This window comes from Stegodyphus dumicola, chromosome 7 (assembly GCF_044657685.1).
Source record: "Stegodyphus dumicola isolate Sdum_Otavi_A_Nest chromosome 7, ASM4465768v1".
Classification (NCBI taxonomy): domain Eukaryota; kingdom Metazoa; phylum Arthropoda; class Arachnida; order Araneae; family Eresidae; genus Stegodyphus; species Stegodyphus dumicola.
In genome coordinates this window covers 59069660-59088596 of record NC_140774.1, presented here as the reverse complement: position 1 = coordinate 59088596, position 18937 = coordinate 59069660, and the positions used below count along the sequence as shown (strand labels likewise).

General features: G+C 30.6%; 1 protein-coding gene and 1 long non-coding RNA gene across 5 annotated transcripts in view; one reads left to right on the top strand and one right to left on the bottom strand.

Annotated features, from left to right (window-relative positions):
* LOC118179763 (uncharacterized) overlaps positions 1 to 17099 on the bottom strand; it is a 30252-nt gene extending 13153 nt beyond the window's left edge. For 2 of the 3 annotated variants that reach the window (XR_015042038.1, XR_015042039.1), the window contains exons 1-3: positions 16960 to 17097; positions 12681 to 12778; positions 10725 to 10907 (exon numbers count right to left, since the gene is read on the bottom strand). This is a non-coding gene — a long non-coding RNA (uncharacterized LOC118179763). Of the gene's footprint in view, positions 1 to 10724; positions 10908 to 12680; positions 12779 to 16959 lie in introns of all 3 variants that reach the window. The other variant, XR_015042040.1, reaches the window with a different exon arrangement.
* LOC118205266 (inositol polyphosphate-5-phosphatase A-like) overlaps positions 16951 to 18937 on the top strand; it is a 121645-nt gene continuing 119658 nt past the window's right edge. For both annotated transcript variants that reach the window (XM_085820283.1, XM_085820279.1), the window contains exon 1: positions 16951 to 17089. The gene's annotated coding sequence lies outside the window, so the exon portion shown is untranslated. The remainder of the gene's footprint in view (positions 17090 to 18937) is intronic.

The window sequence follows — 18937 nt, the reverse complement described above, 5'->3', positions numbered from 1 at the left end:
ATGTAGATGATATTGTGATTTTTAGTAAAGATCAATATGGTATAAAGTAATTTCACAGCTGAGTAAGTTTTTTGATCTTAAAGTATTAGGCAAAACTGAAATGTTACTTAGAATTGAATTCTTAGAGAACGAGAATGGGGTTTTTATATATCAGCAAAAATATATAGAAGAAACTTTTGAAAAATTTAAACATTTTCAGATACCAATAACTTCACTTCCCATAGATAAAAGCATTATTCTTACCAAATTAGATTGTCCATCTACAAGTGCAGAAATTGTGGAAATGCATACATTACCCTTTAGAAATCTGTTGGGATGTTTAGTTCTTGTAGCTAACAGGACAAGGCCTGATATTACATATGCAGTGAATATCTTATCACAGTTTCAGGAGAATCCTGGAATTAGGCATTGGGAAGCATTGTTGAAATTGCTTGGTTATCTCAATAGTACTAAATTATATAAATTAAACTTATCGAAGATTAAACATCTAAATTTATATTGTTATTCAGATGCTGATTATGCAAGTAATAGGAATGACAAGTTGTCATTCCTATTATATTTATATTATATTTAGATGGAGTACTGGTAATCTGGAAAACTGTTAAACAAAAAAGTGTAAGTTTATCAACCATGGAAGCGGGGTATATCGCCTTATCTAAAGCAGCGAAGGAATTAATGTGGACAAAAAATGTCTTACAAGATGAAATTTTAAAGTTTAATTTAAGAGAATATAAACTATTTTGTGATAACAAGTCTGCCATTGATTTTTCTAGATCGCCAATAGAAAATCGCCGAACTAAGCAGAGAGACATAAAATATCACTTTATTAGAAGACTAGTAAATGATGGAGTGTTTGACCTTGAATTTATCACCAGTAAATTAAATACTGCGGACTTATTTACAAAAGCGGCGACTGCTGTTAATTTAAGGAAGTTTTGTTTAGATGTTTTCAGTGTTTAAAGACAATAAGTGCTTTCGTATAATAGAATTGAACTATGAACTTCTGTAATTCTATGTAAGTTTTGTTTTTGTATTTGCATGAGGAAAACAGGGCCGTTTGTTGGCTTTAATTTTTCCTTATGCAAATTTTGATCGGAGGTCAATCGGTGGTAAGCTAACATGGTTGCTGCTGATTGGCCGATGACGTCAAGATCTGCGGGTTGGTCGAGTATTATATGTACGTCGGTATCGGCGAATGTGTGTTTTTATGAGTTAGCATAATGCTAGTTTTCTTTCACTCAAATGATTTTAAATGTAAAGGCTACAGTGTTAGCTTATTTTAATTTACGGAATAAAGCATGAATTTTATTTAGATTAGTCTTAGCTTTAAGGGAAGCAAAATATGCTTTGCATTTATCGCCACTGCCAACACTACATATATATAAAGAAGAATGTTTGTGTATTTGTTCGCAATTAACTCAGCTACTACTATAGCTATCGTCACTAAGCTTTCTACAGTTCTTTTTTGGGTCCTGAGAAAGGTCGACATCCACTGCCTCCCCAAAAATAGCTAAAATCTGAGATATTAATTAATTCTGAAAACTCTAATTTTCGACCTCATTTTTTCGAGTAGGAACAATCTCGCACGTTGGAGATAAAAATCTGCTTTCTTTCGAGAAGTGTTGTCACTGCTTGCTTTCAAATCGTAGAGTTTGTTAAAAAAAAATTTGTAAGTTTTACGATGAAATAAAAATAGCTTTGCTCAACATTAAATACATTTGCTAGCTTTCAAATCGCAGTTTGTTAGTCAAAAATGTGTAAGCGTTACAATATATATATATAAAGAAGAATGTCTGTGTGTGTGTGTTTGTTTGTTCGCATTATTGACTTCTAATAAATTATGATAAACTTTTTGTCACATTTAATGGACTGAAATTGAATATAGGTGACATATTGGACGGAACTTGAGCTTTTACGACCTTTTGATTAGAAAGACGAAAATCATTAAAAACTGTGTGCGATTGTTGCCAATATAATGGGAGAGAATTAGTTTATTTTTCTACAGAAATTTATATTATTCTAAATTTACAAGATACATTATTCTAAATTTAACTTAACTGGCATCGGATACTTCCTCTAGTAAGTAAATAAATAAAAATGACTCATTTATAGTTTTGATCTCTGAAAGAACATGTATAATATGTAAAAAATGCTTTTTTCTCGAAAACGTCTTAGAATAGACTGCTGTTAGTAATTAAAAAGATGTAGAAAGGAAGACAAAATCTTCTCAAACCTCTTTGAGTCAAGCAGAATAAAATATTACGGTAGAATTAAAATATTCTCTCGAGAGGCAATATAAGTGGATAGCTATCTTGGTTAATTCTGACTGCTCTGGTTCATCAAGCCTAATTAGCAAATTCTGTGTTAGGTTTTTGACAAGTGAATGTCAAGCTACTAATTTCTTTTAAATAATGGCCTTCCTTTTTCTTTCCGACATTGAGTTGGAGTTAGATATTTTTCTTAATTATTGGTCAAACAGTTGATTCGAAAAAGAAAACTGAACCAGGAGTTTAATTGCCATCTTGGGGCACGTGAGTGAAAAAGCATTACTACTATTTTTTTTTTTTTTTTTTTTAAACTGAGGAGGAAGGGAAGTAAATATAAAAATTTAAAAATCTGGAAGCTTTCAGATTTTGCATTACTCCCAAAAGGGCGTTTTTTAAAGTTTTTGTGTGTTACCATTATTTATTAAATATGTTCTTTATAATATAAACAAATTCCAAATTTGGGTATAAAACAAATTCCAAATTTATTCTTCCAGATCCCCATATAGGAATGGAAGACTACGTTATTCAAAATTGGATGTCTCTAGGTACCGTTGTTTTATCACAATGCCAGAAACATACATACATTTGTGCAGATTCGTCATTATTTAATTTTTTTTAAATATAATACAGGGCTCTAATATTTGGTGGCAACAATTTGAAAAGTGATATGCCGTTTATAGTGAATCAACACAAAAATGCCAAAAACGAAATGAATGGCCCTCCTCGGTAAATTCCCCTTTGGGACAATAAAATGAAATAAAACTGAAAGTGTTCAGATTTTAAAGTCACACAAGAGAGTTTATTAAGATTTTCTACACACTCGCTGAGTTCGCAGCTTATTAGTCTGCTCTTGAACTCACTTACATAATTTGTTTTGTTATACACATTGCTTTCTTCGCTTTTACTCCGTGTAAAATTCAATGGTAAAATGACAAAAGTATTATTTTACATTTAATGCAGCATATCTTTAGAATTTCCAATACAGTAACAAGTATTGTTATGCAGTTTCATATTTTTTTCAGTCTTTAATCAGTTCATCATATTAGTATTCAGTTTTGATAGCAAGATGGCTTACAAAACATTTTTTTAACATTTTGTTATTAACATTGTGTTATATTGCTATGTGCTAACAATATTGTTAATTTTTTCTTATTGTTGTGTATTAACCTTATCTATTAAATATAAGGTTCTTCACACTTCACCACATAAAATTCAATACCAACGGCAAAATCACTAAATATTTAAAAACAGCATACTTTTAAATTGGTGATACAATGGAAGAAGACGCCATGCATATTTTTATATTTGCTATACTACTTCTATAAAAACTAGTTATCATGAAAAGTTAGAGTCGAATTTGTTTATTAAAATTGAAAGATAAATAACTTCCACTTTTCTGAATGGCAACAGCTTCGCACGCTGGAGACAAAAATATTTAGTTTCGAAGTTTCGCCGTAGGTTCCGTGGTTTCAAATCAATGAGTTCGTTAATGAAAAATTTTAAATTTTAAATGAAAAGTTTTTTAAAATATGAAATAAATAATAAAACAAATTTGAAATTCAAAAATCGGGCGTTCAGGTGCGAATGTTTGCATGCAGGACTACGCTATTCAAAATTTGCAAAAACATATGCTAGTATGCAGCTTTTAAAAATGTGACATTTTTCTGAAGTGTAAGCGGCGTAATTGGGAAGAAAGCAATGCTTAATAACAAAGCTTTAAAAATGGATAACTAGTAGCGAGTGCAAGACTAGATTAATAGACTACAAGCTGAGAGAGAGCACAGAAAACCTTAGCAAATTCATTTAAGCGACCGTAAAAATATTAAACCTTACCGAATTTTAATTTCTTCTAAATATATAAAAAAATTTTACACAAGAAGTGCAATATAAAAATGTAAAAGGCAGGAACACAAGAAAACACAACCACGAAAATTACAAAGCACTTAAAACTTCCTCAGAAGATATGTGTTACGTACGAGCCGCTTGCAAAATTTGAAAGCTTTTAATATTCGCTTTAATAAAATGAAAACTTAATTGTGTTTGCATAGAACCGCTGAAATGCCATACGTTTCATTTTGAAATAACTATCAAAGAAAAACTGATCGCATTGAAGAAGGATTGGTTTTGAACAACAAACATCATTAACATTTCCCTTTTTCTTACCTAGTAGAAGCAGACTTCAGATAAGTCAATAATTTACTGTAGAAACCAAGAAACTATCATGTTAAGCAATTTTATGCTAAATATTTAAAATATTACATCAATACCTAAAGCGCAGCCATCGCGGTAATAAAAATTGAGCCATTGTGCAAATAAAATCTGTGATTCTGTTTCTGAAAACTTGTGTATATTTGTAAAATCAAAAACAATACAAAAAATAATAAGGCAAGAACCTAGTAAACCATTTTTCATATTCTAATTATTAAGTTATTTATGTGCCATAATTTTTATTACATTTATGTGGTATGCTGTATATTATAGAGAAGAATATAAGGGGTTTGCAGAAGAAAACCATACTTTTAAAAGCAGTTGTACAAGTAACAAGTAAAAGGTCATTCTTTCATGGTCAAGACAACAACAATAAGTAAAAGCTGGAAAGCCTTTTAATATTAAAACATATTTTTATTTTTACTTATTACGTGCTCCGCCTTTAGGCATTACACGGAAATGAAGGAATGCCCTGTGGAGGTCATTTTAAGGGAAACTGGCTCGTATCTGCCTTATGCATGGGGAAAACCACGAAAACCACCGGGCAGCTAGCCCGTTTGCTGGGAATCAAACTCCAAAATGAATTACCAGAGTTCAGTGGCTTTTACTGCTCGGCTGCTGGTGGGCCTCTGAACATACTAAGAAGGGTTTTTATGAATTTCAAGAAGAGTTATTCTAGTCTTTTTTTATTCAAGAGAAAATTACTCAACTTCTTTCTATGAATATTTCATGAATCACTCGAATATTTAACTTTTTTAATCAATAACTGGATCTAAATTTTAAAAGTTTAAATAAAACACATCTCCCTATTCGAATGAAACTAAGAAATATTTATCATAATTTAAATTCTCTCGAAAATTAATAAAGTCTTAAATTTCACTGAGTAGTTAATCTAATATAAATGTACTATGACAAAACAATTAATCTACTAAACAAATTAATGTATCATTTAGGAAACGCCTTTTTCATGAAATAAGCTTTTATTTGACTTAAATTTATTTTTAAATCTAATGAGAATATCTTATTTAATTTAAAAAAGGCTCAATAAATATTATTTCCATTTTCAAAGCTGTACCAATACTCCTTTTGACTATTTAATTCCTGATCTTATTTTTAAAAATTATTTGCTATTACAAATGAATTTCTTATGACGTATTTTTCTTTTTAAATATTTCAAATGAAATTTTATACATTATGTGAAAAAGCATTTTTTTTTTTTTTTTTTTTTAATCAATGGATTTCTTCAAAAGCCCATAAATTGCATTTAAATGTGCTCGTGAAACTCTTGTATACTGTAAAATTTATTTTGGTTAGCTTTAATTATCTCATTCATTAATTAAAGGGAAATACATATTATTAATCTACTTGGTTCTATACATTTACAAATGTACACAGTTGTATATTAAGAATTTAATTTCTTAATAATAGGAAAAGTGTTAAAAATTAATATTTAATAATAATGGCACCTGGTGTCAAAACCTGAAGTATTCCTACAGAAAAAATTTCTGTCAAATGTAAATTGCTTTTCATTTGCTATATGAGATTTTTACATAGTAAATAATAAATTGCAATTTATTAAACAGAATGATTTAATGATTTGTAATTATGATTACAAATAATAATCATGCAATTATGATTAAAAATCATTAAATAATCCATAATTAAATGGAAATCATTAAATCATACATAATTAAATGGATTAATAAAATATGTAATTTAATGATTATTTAATAATAAAATGTAATTTATATTAAAGAGCATTATTTCAGTAAACAGGATTTTGACTTAAATGTTCACAAACTTCCCTTAGAAAAGGCTTTACTTATAAAATTACCCAGAAAAGCTACCTTATCTGAGAAGATTTTCAATAAATCTCTATCGATTTTGAGGGCGATCAGGCACAGTCCCTCATCTTCAGGAGTAAAACATTTTTGCGAACATCTCGCTATCTTAAAAATAGCTCTATAAGTCTAAACTGCGTCCTTCAAATTAATCATGCGATCTTACATAACACTTAATGTAGATGCCTCTTGCGAAATCAAAAAGATTGTAAATCAATAGCAATAATAATAAATAATTGTAAATAGAAACTTTTTCTAATTCAAACTGAAACTTTTGACTCCCTTCCTTCTTCCTCTGAATCTTTCTCGCTTTCATCCTAGCAAGACGCTGCTGCAATCATCTAGACTCGCTTTTATTGCCATTGTATCATGTATTGATTAGTGCTCCCTGCTGAAGAAAAGTCAATATGGCTGCTCTCTGTGTTATTTTCCCAACATCAGTAGGATCAACAAGATTAATATTATCTCCTGCTTTCCAAAGTATGAAAAATGAGCTCTTGAATAATTTGACCAAGGACTCTTTTTATTGCTAGATTTTACTCAGATAAATACTACAAATGGAAGGATGAATTGATTAAAATTCAGGAAATTTAGTGGTACGGAGGATTCAGAAATCAGTACTCCCAATAATCATAACTCATTATAGCAGCTGAAAGGAAACTGAATGTTACCTGCTATTGTTTTTGTGAGTCAGACAAACTTCGGATGGCAGTCATGGGTACAAAAGTCCACCTGTGGTTTCAAGGTCTATGCTAGAGTGTTGCACTGGCATGTAAATATTGTCATTTCAGTCTCTCTCCAACTGTTAATTGGTGAGAAATCTTGAACATGCATTGTGCAAAGCAGGAGTTGAACATCCTGTGTATAAAGAATATGTAGGGCAATGTGAGGAACATTGGTTTGCCCATTGTTCTATTGAAAGGAGAGGGGACAGAAGCCCTGGATATATTCATAGCCATGGGCATTAAAACCTCAGTAATATGATAGTGACTGGTAAGAGTACCAGATATGCACACTACAGGTAAACAGGATGTGCATCCAGTGCACCTCATACTGTTGCTGGGCCAGCATAATGATGAAAAATGCAAGCTTCGAATATGCATTCTCCACACATGGATATGACTATCACAACATTTTAAAAGAAAAGTGGGACTTATTCGAAATGGTGACATCACACTTTTCATGAACCTGTGTTTGGTGCTGAACACACCATCAAAGGCATTGATTCCTGTGTCAGAGTGTGAAAGAAAGCTGAAGTAATGCTCACTTTACAAATAATCTACAATGCTTCAGATGCCATTGAGCCATACTTGATGTTAAGCGATATATCCAGTTTCCTATAAAAAATTCCTAACAGTCATGTGGGCAAGATATCTGTCATTTGGGGCAATAGTGAGAGAAGACCAATGAGATTCTCAGGCCAATCTCTGTGGTTCTCCTGGAGTTATTAACTGCAAAGGCTAGCAAAAATCATTAGACCAAAATGATTAACAGTTGGGATACACAGTAATTCACAATACTGAGTCCCCTTGCAACTGAATTCTGAGACATGTTAGTATGAATTGCTTCTTGTCTTATGAGACATTACATGACCCCCAACCTTCAAAATAACAAGTAAACATAATGTATGGATGAAAAACTGGCATTTTAGTCTGCCTTTTTAAATTACTTTGTAGTGTTATTTACTCTTTCATATAATGTACACATGCTGTGGAATACTGAACATTTGCATATCCCAGTATGTTCTACTTTTTATGCAAATTTCAGATTTGATGTATGATTCTGTCATGGTGTAATGATTCAAATGGCCAACAGCTACAAATAACAGTTCATTACATATAAATTTTACAACCTTGGTAAGCATTTCCAGATAAAAAATCTTCATCTGAAGAAAATACAAATTGCTGTTCCTCGAGCAGTGTTTTTTTCAGTGCCTTTTGATATTAGACAATGATCAAACTATTGAATACACTGAAAACAATACATTCAATACAAAAGCTCTGAAAAGGACTCAGTAGTGAATGGCATTAATTGATTGCAAAAGATGCTTCCTGACCCAGTTAAAGCAACACCTCTAACAGTTTAGAAACTCAACAAATTAAAAACAGCTTAGGAAATTATTTAGGACATTACTACTTAAATAATTATTTAACTCATAATTATTAATTTAATGCAATTCTAATTCTAGAAAAGACTGGTCCAAATTCTAGAACCAAGTGCTTTTGTTAGATCAAATTGAGTCGATTTTATGTCAATTTTCGGCAATGACTCCCCAAGTCTCTGGGCTCATTCCAATGAAGGCCAGGAAAACACTAAAATTATCATAAAAGGCACAAGGATTTTTATGTGCTGTAAGTTTTAGAAATTATATTAAGAAGTGGAATATTCCACAGATATACTTTACACTTATTGTTTTGGGCAGTATGCTAATATCCCATGTTACAATTGCCCTGTTCGTTAGTGATAAAGAATGAAAAAAAAAAAAAATTGTGCTAAGTTTAAAGCTTATTTTAAAATAAGTTTCATTTCTCAGCTTGATGTGTAATTAATTTAGTCACCGTTATGGATTTAAGCATCCAGCAAGTATCTGACCTTTGGAGGGTAAGAAAAAGTTTATTTTGAATGTAGTAGTTGATTAAAATTGGCAAAATTGATTCATAGCTGTAATCAGAAAGAAAATAAATATTGGAAATCAAAGGAAAAAACTTGTTTTCCTATTTGGGTAAGAAAATGTTCAACACATTGCAGAAAAATGTGTGTAGCTACTAAACATATTTTCCTGATAAATGAGCAAGAGCAAAAAATTACTTCTTTGTGTTTATTATGAATGTGCGAAATGTGAAAAAATGAACACGTGAAAAAAAATGTGTGTAGCTACTAAACATATTTTCCTGATAAATGAGCAAGAGCAAAAAATTACTTCTTTTTGTTTATTACTATGTGATTTTATGAATTAAGAAATGTGAAATATTATTAAATTACTTCAAACACTACTTTCTACCCTAAATCTGGTTTACTAATTTTAAAGATAATATTTATTACTTTTCAATCCTCTTCAGCTCCAATATGTGTCTCCTACTAACAAGAAATTAGCCACCCCTTTTTACTGCATTGTCTTCTTCATATAAATGCAATTTTATATACTAATTCCAGCTATTACATTATAAAGAATTTAGTCTACGGAAAAGTCACTTCATGTTCTCATTATGCTGCCAGAGTATAACTTTGAAATTTTAAATGAAAAAACTGAGAATGCAAATGTCCTTTTAAAACAAATGCTAACAAAATGCAAAAAAGAAAACTCTATTATAATACAGAAATAAAAAAACTGCAAGTAACTTCTTTTCTTGATATTTTCTGTCACATTGCAAATATTAAGTAAATCTTTCATTTTCTAAAGTATTAATCCTAGAAATGATTTCCAGTTACAGAAGTTTTTAAAATAAGATAGAGAAAGTTATTGAAATAAATTCAATTATGTATATCAAAGAAGTCTATAAATATAAAATCAAATATTGTATATGGTATCGGTAGCACAAAAATTCCAAGTAAAATATTCATTATGCCTAATCATGTATATATGCATGTATGTAGGTGGGTATCTATATATTTATTTAAACACATAAATATGGCTGACAAATTCACAAAAATATTCAAGAATGAATTTTCTGACTTAGATACCATTTCAATGCTTAAATTTTCAAACAAATTTAGGGAGCATTTAAAAGACAAAAATGCTTGTTCGGCAATTAATGGTTCTATATTATAAAATGGTATCATATGTTATGAAATTTGTAGCTTGCCCACTGAATTCTTACATCACATAGAATTCAATAGTAGATTCACATTTAGAATTCTCAATAGTGTGTTAAATGTTGCCATAAATTTTCCTACTTTCTATTGTCATTTCTGAATTCATCATATCAATGCATAGCTTTCTTAACAAAATGACCTGCACAACTATCTTTGTCTTTTTAACTTTATTATTAAGCATCCCTTTCTTTGCACTTACCCCACACAAAATTCAATAACAAAATCACAAAATTTTTAAAAACAGCATATCATTAGGATTCCTGATATAGTATTAAGTGTTGCCAAAATATTTTTTTTAATTCCCTATATCATTTCTTTCAAAATAATACATAACAATAACATTTAGAGGCAGTATCATTTTATTTGAAAAGTAATGTGAACATAAAAGTGGTGCGGAGAAGAATGAGAAGCGAGCACATCTGGCGATAGTAAAAAATTAAAAATAGAAACATCTACATAAACCTACCATCCCAGAGTTCAGTTTTTACTATAAAAATAACCATTTCTCTCATAAAATGAGTCAATGGTTAATAATTTAACTTAAATGGGCAACACAATACCTAACAGAACTTAAAAATACACTCAATTTTCTCACCTCAGAGTATGGCCCAAACCACCAGTTTGTAGGATCAAGTTCCTTGCTCTCAAATCATCCAATAACTCAAATGCATTGATTTCAGAACCATCAATAGAAATGTCATCATCTAATGCTGGCATCTTCAAAGAAACCTGATGGTTGCCACCAACGACTTCCAGTTGATGCCATTCTCAGGAAGAACTATAGGATAAACATGAGCATGAGAATAATTCAGTTCATGTAGTAGATGCCATTGTATGCCTGAGAAATGAGCAAAATAATTGAAAATTTTAAAAAATTAATAAAAAGTGATATAACTAAATATTACTGAAATAGTGAAACCATTTTAATGCATTAAAATATTTTTTGTGCGTATGTGTGTACTTATAAATATTTATGGGGCAAGAAAATAAAAATTCAGCACTAGAAATTGATGGATGATTGTCAATCAAATGGTAACTTTAATGTACATTTTAAATTGCAACAATGTATTGTTCAGTTAATGAAGCAAAGAGAACTTGAATGATTCTTCTTTTTAGTGGCAACCAAATTGCTGATAAAAAATCTGAAATTTTAACAACTGTTTCTATGCAGTGGTTTTATTGTTATATATAAATACCAGCATTTAGTTACTTTCTTCAAGTGTCTTCTCATAACAATGAAGCAGGAAATGAAATAAGAACTGGATAATAACAAAAGCCTTCATATGCAGAAAAGGTTTCATTCACCTTTTTTGTATATTATATGCACAATGAAGTGCATATGCATATCTACACAATGCTATTCATCCCTAAGGATAAATATCATTATGCAGATATTCTGGTACTGCTGCCTCATTTTTGAACATGTGAAGATATTCCCATAGGATATGCACAAGTGTAAGTTTAGCATCTTGAAGCAATTGCTAAAAATCCTGATCATTTAAGAAGCAATCTTGAATGATCATGATCTTTGTAGTCTCAGCCATAATCATGTGTAGCCAATAACACTAAACCTTAGTTCAGGTGATCACCTAACTACATGAGCAATCCAGACAGGGCGCCTCATTTAGTTGACTCTTTACACCTGATTAGATAAATTGTGACTACTTATTTCTTTGTACAGACTTCAGAAGCCAAAGAACTGTGATAATACCACATCCAACAGCATGCCACTGTATCAGCATCTGCCTTCTACGAGTTGTAGAACACAATGACTGGTTCATTGATGAATGGAAGCAAGTGGCATGCAGGTATGAGTCTTGATTCCAAATGCATTAAGCTGACTTTAAGGTTAGAAATACGGTACTATCCTTATAAAGCCAAACTTCCAATGTGCCAGTCTGAAAATGGACAAGGTCATGATGATTGTGATGATTCAGTGATGGTTCGAGACAGCTTCCTTGGCAATGTTTGGTATCTTTGCTATTTGAACCAACAAGTATGTGAAACTGCTCAAAAGTCATATTTCTTATCACTTTTCTGCTATCTGGATGAAAATAGAGTGCTCCAAAAAGACAATTTCTCTTCTGAGGAGCATTTTACAGAATTCTCTTTTCTGAAATGGCCACCAAGAACCCAAACTTATTAAATGATTTGGTATATCTTGAAGGAAGAGGTGTGATCCAATCATCCAACATCACAGTGTTCTTAATTTATTCATGGGAAATCCTAGATGTTTGGCACGGCTTACCCCTGAAACATTTCTGCTGACTTTTTGAAAGTAAGCCTCAGCATGTGATAGACATTGTCAGGGTTAACAGAGAAATAACTTATTACTAATCAAGTATCCGTAATACAGTGACACTTCAGCAGACATGTTATGATTACGTGAATACTATGTATAATATTTTAATAATTATAAATGCATTACTTAATAATTTCTTTAAAGTAAAGGAAGAATGGCATTATGTAAAAATAATGGAATAACTCAAAAACATTTTCAAGCATTTAAATAATATCTCATGTAATATTCAATTTGATAAAACATATTTACCTCCATTTGTAAAAAATTGTAAGTATGCACTGTGGTTCCTAGAAGTTGCACCAATGCATGCCAGATTGTCTCCATATCTTCCAATTCGTACAATAAATCTAATGAATCAAAAAAAAAAAAAAAAAAAAAAAAAAGTTTTCCTCTTCTCCAAGTTATCCATATGAACAACTTTACCTGAATGTCTGCTTTTCTCAGTTTTTTGCTCATTTGGTCAAAAACTGTTAAATTTGGCATATTAATGGACAGTAATTCTTTCTTTGATAGAACAGTCAAAAATCTCTAAAATACAATTCATATGAATTTGATCATGTTTAGAATAAATTTTAGTTTATAATTAAAATTAAAGAAATACGTCTTAAGTTTGGCTATAGTATTTCAAGCAAAAAATTATCCAACAATGATGAGATACATTTATATGAATTTGAGATAGATTAACTGTATCACTTGTCAAATTGTTGCCACCAAATATTAGCATCCTGTATAATAAAGAAGGATCTACATGAATTTATGCATGTTTCTTGCATTGTGAAAAAACAACCGTAGAGCAATCAAATACTAAATAATGCAGTCCTCCACCCAAACATGTGCATCTGGAAGTCCAAAATTTGAATTTGTTTTATTATCTATTTCATGTTTTACAAAAATTTAATATATTTTTGGTTAACAGACTCAATGATTTCAAACCAAGCAGTGGCAACACCGTACGAGTTTGGTGTTTGGCTGCTTTTAAATATCTTGCGATTTTGCTGTCAAATTGAATTTAATGTGGTAAAACTGAATACTGATATACAGCTGATATAATAAACTGAGAAAAGACTGAAAAAAATTGAAAAATTGCAGAATGTATTCCTAATATATGTCTTTTATACTGTCTCAACAGTTAAAGCCCATTCTAAAAACAATTTGCTCAAAGTCCAGAAATGAATTTTCTGGTCTTTTATTAATACTTCAAAAATTTAATGTATTTTATGCATTTTGAAATTATAATATGCATTAATATACTATGAAAAACGAAGTTGATGATACGTATAAACAAGCATCATAGCATGATATTTGAATTATACATTTAACTTAGTTATATATTTAATTATACAAATTAAACTACTGCTTATTATAAAGAAAACTATACAGTCAAAAGTCTTTAATCCGGACTCGTCGGGACTTCGGCGATTCCGGATTATCGATTTTTCCGGATTATAGATCATCAGTTTAAATCTGGTAAGATGGCATGCAGAAATTATAAAATTAAAAATATGAAACAGTAATTTATAAAATAATGAGCAATTATGATCTAAAGGGTATGAAAATTTACCAAAAAAGAAGCCTAATATTTATTTGTTTACTTTATTAAACATTTCTTTCAACGCGTGGATGCGTAAAGCATACCTTACGCATAGCCGAAATTAGAAAATTGCAACCAGAAAACTATTTGATTTGTATTCATGGTATTTATAATGACGAGGAATTTGATTTAAATCATATCAAAGACGGAGTACATCGAAATTAAATACTACATTTAGTAAGGAATTATAAGCCGAATAAAATAAAAACATCTGCTCTGAAGATAACGATAGTGTTGACAAATCAACTTCCAGTTCATTGCGCGCCGGCCGTGATGTCTCCCCCCCCCTCCCGCGCACAGCAGCGTGAAATTGATAAACAGATTTCGGAACGGTTAGATAAACAAAGAATGTGCCTTTATCCATTTTTTTTAGCAATTCGTTTTTTGTTTGATGGACATCGAAACATACTTTCGTTTTCTAGATCCTTTGGGAGCTCCAGCATCGGAAATTCTATTTGACATAATCAAAAGTTCAAGCTTACTTTTAGAAAATTGCTCTTACAGTCTTCAAAAAATAATAAGCCGGATCCAATTCGAAGATTAAGGAACAACGCAATCATCAACATTAACTGAAATAGATAATTAGATAATTTTAGCTTATAGCGTCCGTTATACATTAAACGTGCACGCAAAAACGTATTCTGCACTTGCGCAGACGCATATGCGCAGTCGTAAATGTCTTGGGCGCACGAGTAAAACGCCTATGCGCATGCGCCGCATGCGCAGAAAGATTTTAGCTTTGAGGTCCGGATTATGGGTGTCCGAATTAACGACTTTTGACTGTATTTAAGGAGGCAAAGAGTTGCATGTGGCTGTTCAGTTTACTGGAGGAAATTTTGATGAATTATAAAATTTCTGACAACACCCCAAATTATGACAAAAACTTAACAGTGCTTTGTATTTTCAGTTTGTTTGTTTAATGGTTTTTATGGGGAAGCACAATATTCTTAAAGTGAAGATGCCTTAATGGAAGACCTTTTAAGGGAAACTGTCTCCCACTCACATTACACAAGGAGAAAAGTAAGAAAATGCCCATGTAGCTAGTTAATTTGGGAGCATCGCATTTTCTGAACTGACGAAAATTTTAACAAACTGAAATGAAATTTCAGAAACATTTCCCTTGCAAAATGCGTAAAAGAAAAATTAATCTTATCCCTTAGACACATTTTTTAGTAACTTTGCTACTCAGTCATTTGAGCAGCTTTCTCATTTTATTGGAATGTTTGTATAATTAATCAAACATTTTATTTTGTGTTATATTCATATTTTACATATTTTTCATTTAAAATTTCATATATTTTTCGGTTTTCCCATGAAAAATGAGTTCAAATCAAAATTCCAAATTGTCTCACATGTTGAACTCACAATATGATCTCACAAGCTTTTGAGATTATGTTTTAATACTATTTATAATGTCTTTAAAGCTTTAACTATTCTAATTAATGCTGAAAGCAATGAAAATATTCACACAGATAATATTTGAACTGAAATAGAATGAACTGCCAATGTACAATTACTTTATCCACTTGATTTATGACACATAAATAAATTTGTGTTAACAGTTGAATATTCATCCAGAAAGTTGTATTTGTCAGCAATTTTCAAATGTATTTTATTTTTATTGCACGCAAACATTTGGTCATGAACCTCAGTAGTAATTTCTGCTTAATTAATTTATTGCGTTCATACATGTACTGAATTACAAAAGCCCTAATATAATATATTTATAAGATACAGTAGACTACATATATAGTATCTAACACAGAAATATCAAATATGAGATTAAACTACAAAGTCAGAATGTAGCCATTTGCCATGTATGTTATGCTTGCTGTTTCATTTCATTTTAAAATAATAATTTAGAGGTATATGCATCAGTGAAATTTTTTTTTATAATTTATCCTATGAAATTTAATTTAATTAAATAACTGCAAATTAAAATGAAAGTACTGTCTTCCAGGAATAGAATTTGAATTTACTGTTGTCTAATCATTTTTTAAAATAGTATGTTGAAGACAGAAATCTCAAGCTAGCTGAATAAACTAATTACTTTTAAAACTTATTAAGGAAGAGAGTTATTTATAAATCCATGCATTTTAGCTTTCTTTAAGTTAATTTGTCTAGATTCTTTTTAAATCAAAATTATATAGAATAACATGTTTAATTTTTCCTCTTCAAGTAAGAACGCGAGTAAAATGCAAATAGAAGAAAACACAAATAGCCTGCTCTGTAGAGGCTAAAAGTTACCGCTGTTAATTAATATGCAAAATTTGGCAAATAGTTGCCAAATATAAGCCAGTTGAAGACATGCAACTTAAGCAAAAGTTAACACTCAAGTAAGACAGGTAGAGATGCAAGATATTTTCTCAATGGAAAGGTATTATTTACTTGCAACCTGCCTCATTTCCCTTTCTGTGTGTGGGGGGAGGGGGAGAAATTTTTGCTCTGAGTATACTAATTTCCCTTTCGGCTAATCTTCCACTGACTGAAAAGACACCAAATCATTCAAAATATCTCACCAATGTTCAGAAAAAATATGTTTTCTGTAATATGCAGAAACCGGTTTATTTGATTATGACAAAGCATGTCTATGTGCATATATCCCAAAACTAAAGAAACAATTAGAAATAAAATTAATCAGTCCATTTTATAAAAAGAACCATAAAGAAAAAGGTGTTACTTAGTCTTCGGTGTCTGAAAGAGTATTGCTTGGCAGCATTGTTTTACGCCAAGCAGAGTTTGGCTTTAGTGTAACCCTAAAGTTATTTCGTTTTTGCCTTATTAGTATGTATGATTTTTGACTTGATGTGGGAGCATATGGTTGTTCGCTTTTAACTAAGTTACATAGGTAACTATAAGCACATGCGTGTGCTAGTATTCAATAATGTTGTTTTTGTTAAAATAAATTTGTTATTGTTAATATTACAGTCCACTTACTGAAGTTAAGTTTCATTAAATAAGTTGGAGCAGGAACAGCATCTCATAAATCTAAATCAACTGCCACCAGAATTCTTGGGCCTGGACCACAGAAAACAACAGCAGTATCTTCCACAAGAACAGAACACAGGTATGCTATTCTTCCACCTACTACATAATTGCAATATGTTGGATCAAGACTTGCTTCATGGAAACTTTCTTTTAGAAATGTCTAAAATAAAAGAAATAATAATAATAAATATTTCCACCTTAAATATACAATGAAAGACACAGTATTAATAAACATTAATTCCCTTTTGTATACTAAATTTTTTGATGAAGCAAGTTCTAATCAGATTCAGCAAAGCCACACAAATATTTCCACAAAAATAATTATTATGTTATTATTATTTGCGGGTAAACAGCCTCAAATATTTAAATAAAGCATACAACTAAGAGGTCCATGATGAGTAAACCAGGTGTAATTATGAGTGTATGAGGGTAAATTTACGTATAATAATTTTTATCAGTTTTTATTTATTTACGGTGTCATCAATTACGATTTTAAAATAACTGTGTTTGTCTTATTGAATAAAATTCAGGTACACAAATAAATGATTACGACAATGCATGCAAGGATTATCCAGTCCTCGAGGCTTCCTTTTATTTAGCACTATTTATTTAGCTTAAATTAAACTCATTCATGTTTGCAACATACAGACAGAAGTACATGAGGAAAGCAATGAAAATATTCACACAGATAATATTTGAACTGAAATAGAATGAACTGCCAATGTACAATTACTTTATCCACTTGATTTATGACACATAAATAAATTTGTGTTAACAGTTGAATATTCATCCAGAAAGTTGTATTTGTCAGCAATTTTCAAATGTATTTTTTATTTTTATTGCACGCAAACATTTGGTCATGAACCTCAGTAGTAATTTCTGCTTAATTAATTTATTGCGTTCATACATGTACTGAATTACAAAAGCCCTAATATAATATATTTAAAAGAAACAGTAGACTACATATATAGTTGCTAATTTGTGATGCAATGAAACTTGTTAATAAATGATACCTAAATAAATTTAAAATAAAAAAAAATTCTCATTGATGATGACTAGAAGATTCAGTCAATTTAACAGTACAATTTTGTTCCTACAATCATAATTCTAGACATGGCAAAAGAAAAACTCTGGCACTTAGGAATTTTTATGATGAATAGCTTTCAAAATAGCTTTGTTTATTTATTTAGATTTATTTGCCAATGTATGCAGTAAAAGACTATACATAGGTGAATGAATCTAATAAGGATGCATTTTCTTATATTTAGTAACAAACAAAATACACAAGTTTGTTTTCAATACCTGACAAAATGTAGGCAAAAGCTATTCCATAGTGATTTAAAAAATTGACTGGACAGCTATAGCTACGAAGCATGGACAGTATAGCAACATTTAAAAAAGTTTTCTGAAGTCAATTAACTTCTGTCCCTTTAAAAGTAATCCTCTTCTACATTCATATGTCATTCTAGCATTAGAATCATGCCTGGAATGCCTATGCCAAAAATTATTTAGCCAAAAATTTCATGCTACACAAGAACGTAAATTTAACCAGTTATGATTTAGAAATTTACACTTCTCCTTTTCATTTCCCTATCAGAATGCAAACTAGTTCGAGAAAACTTGAGGATTACAGATTTTAAGACAAAGCCTGTTTCTGCTTCTCGAGGCCACATTTACTAGATTTCACTATCTCAGTAATTTATTATTATATCTATCTCACTATCTCAGATAAGATCACAATCCAAAGTCTCTGGCTTTGGATTGTGACTGCTGACATTTAAATTTTTATGCTGGTGAGAAGTTTGAGCCAACTTCCCATTAAATGAATTGTGCAATATTTGATTACTGGATTAGTTTTAATTTGAATTTGAATGTGACTTTTAAGATAGCTTGCGACAAGTCATTGTTTGACTTTGTTAAACATGAG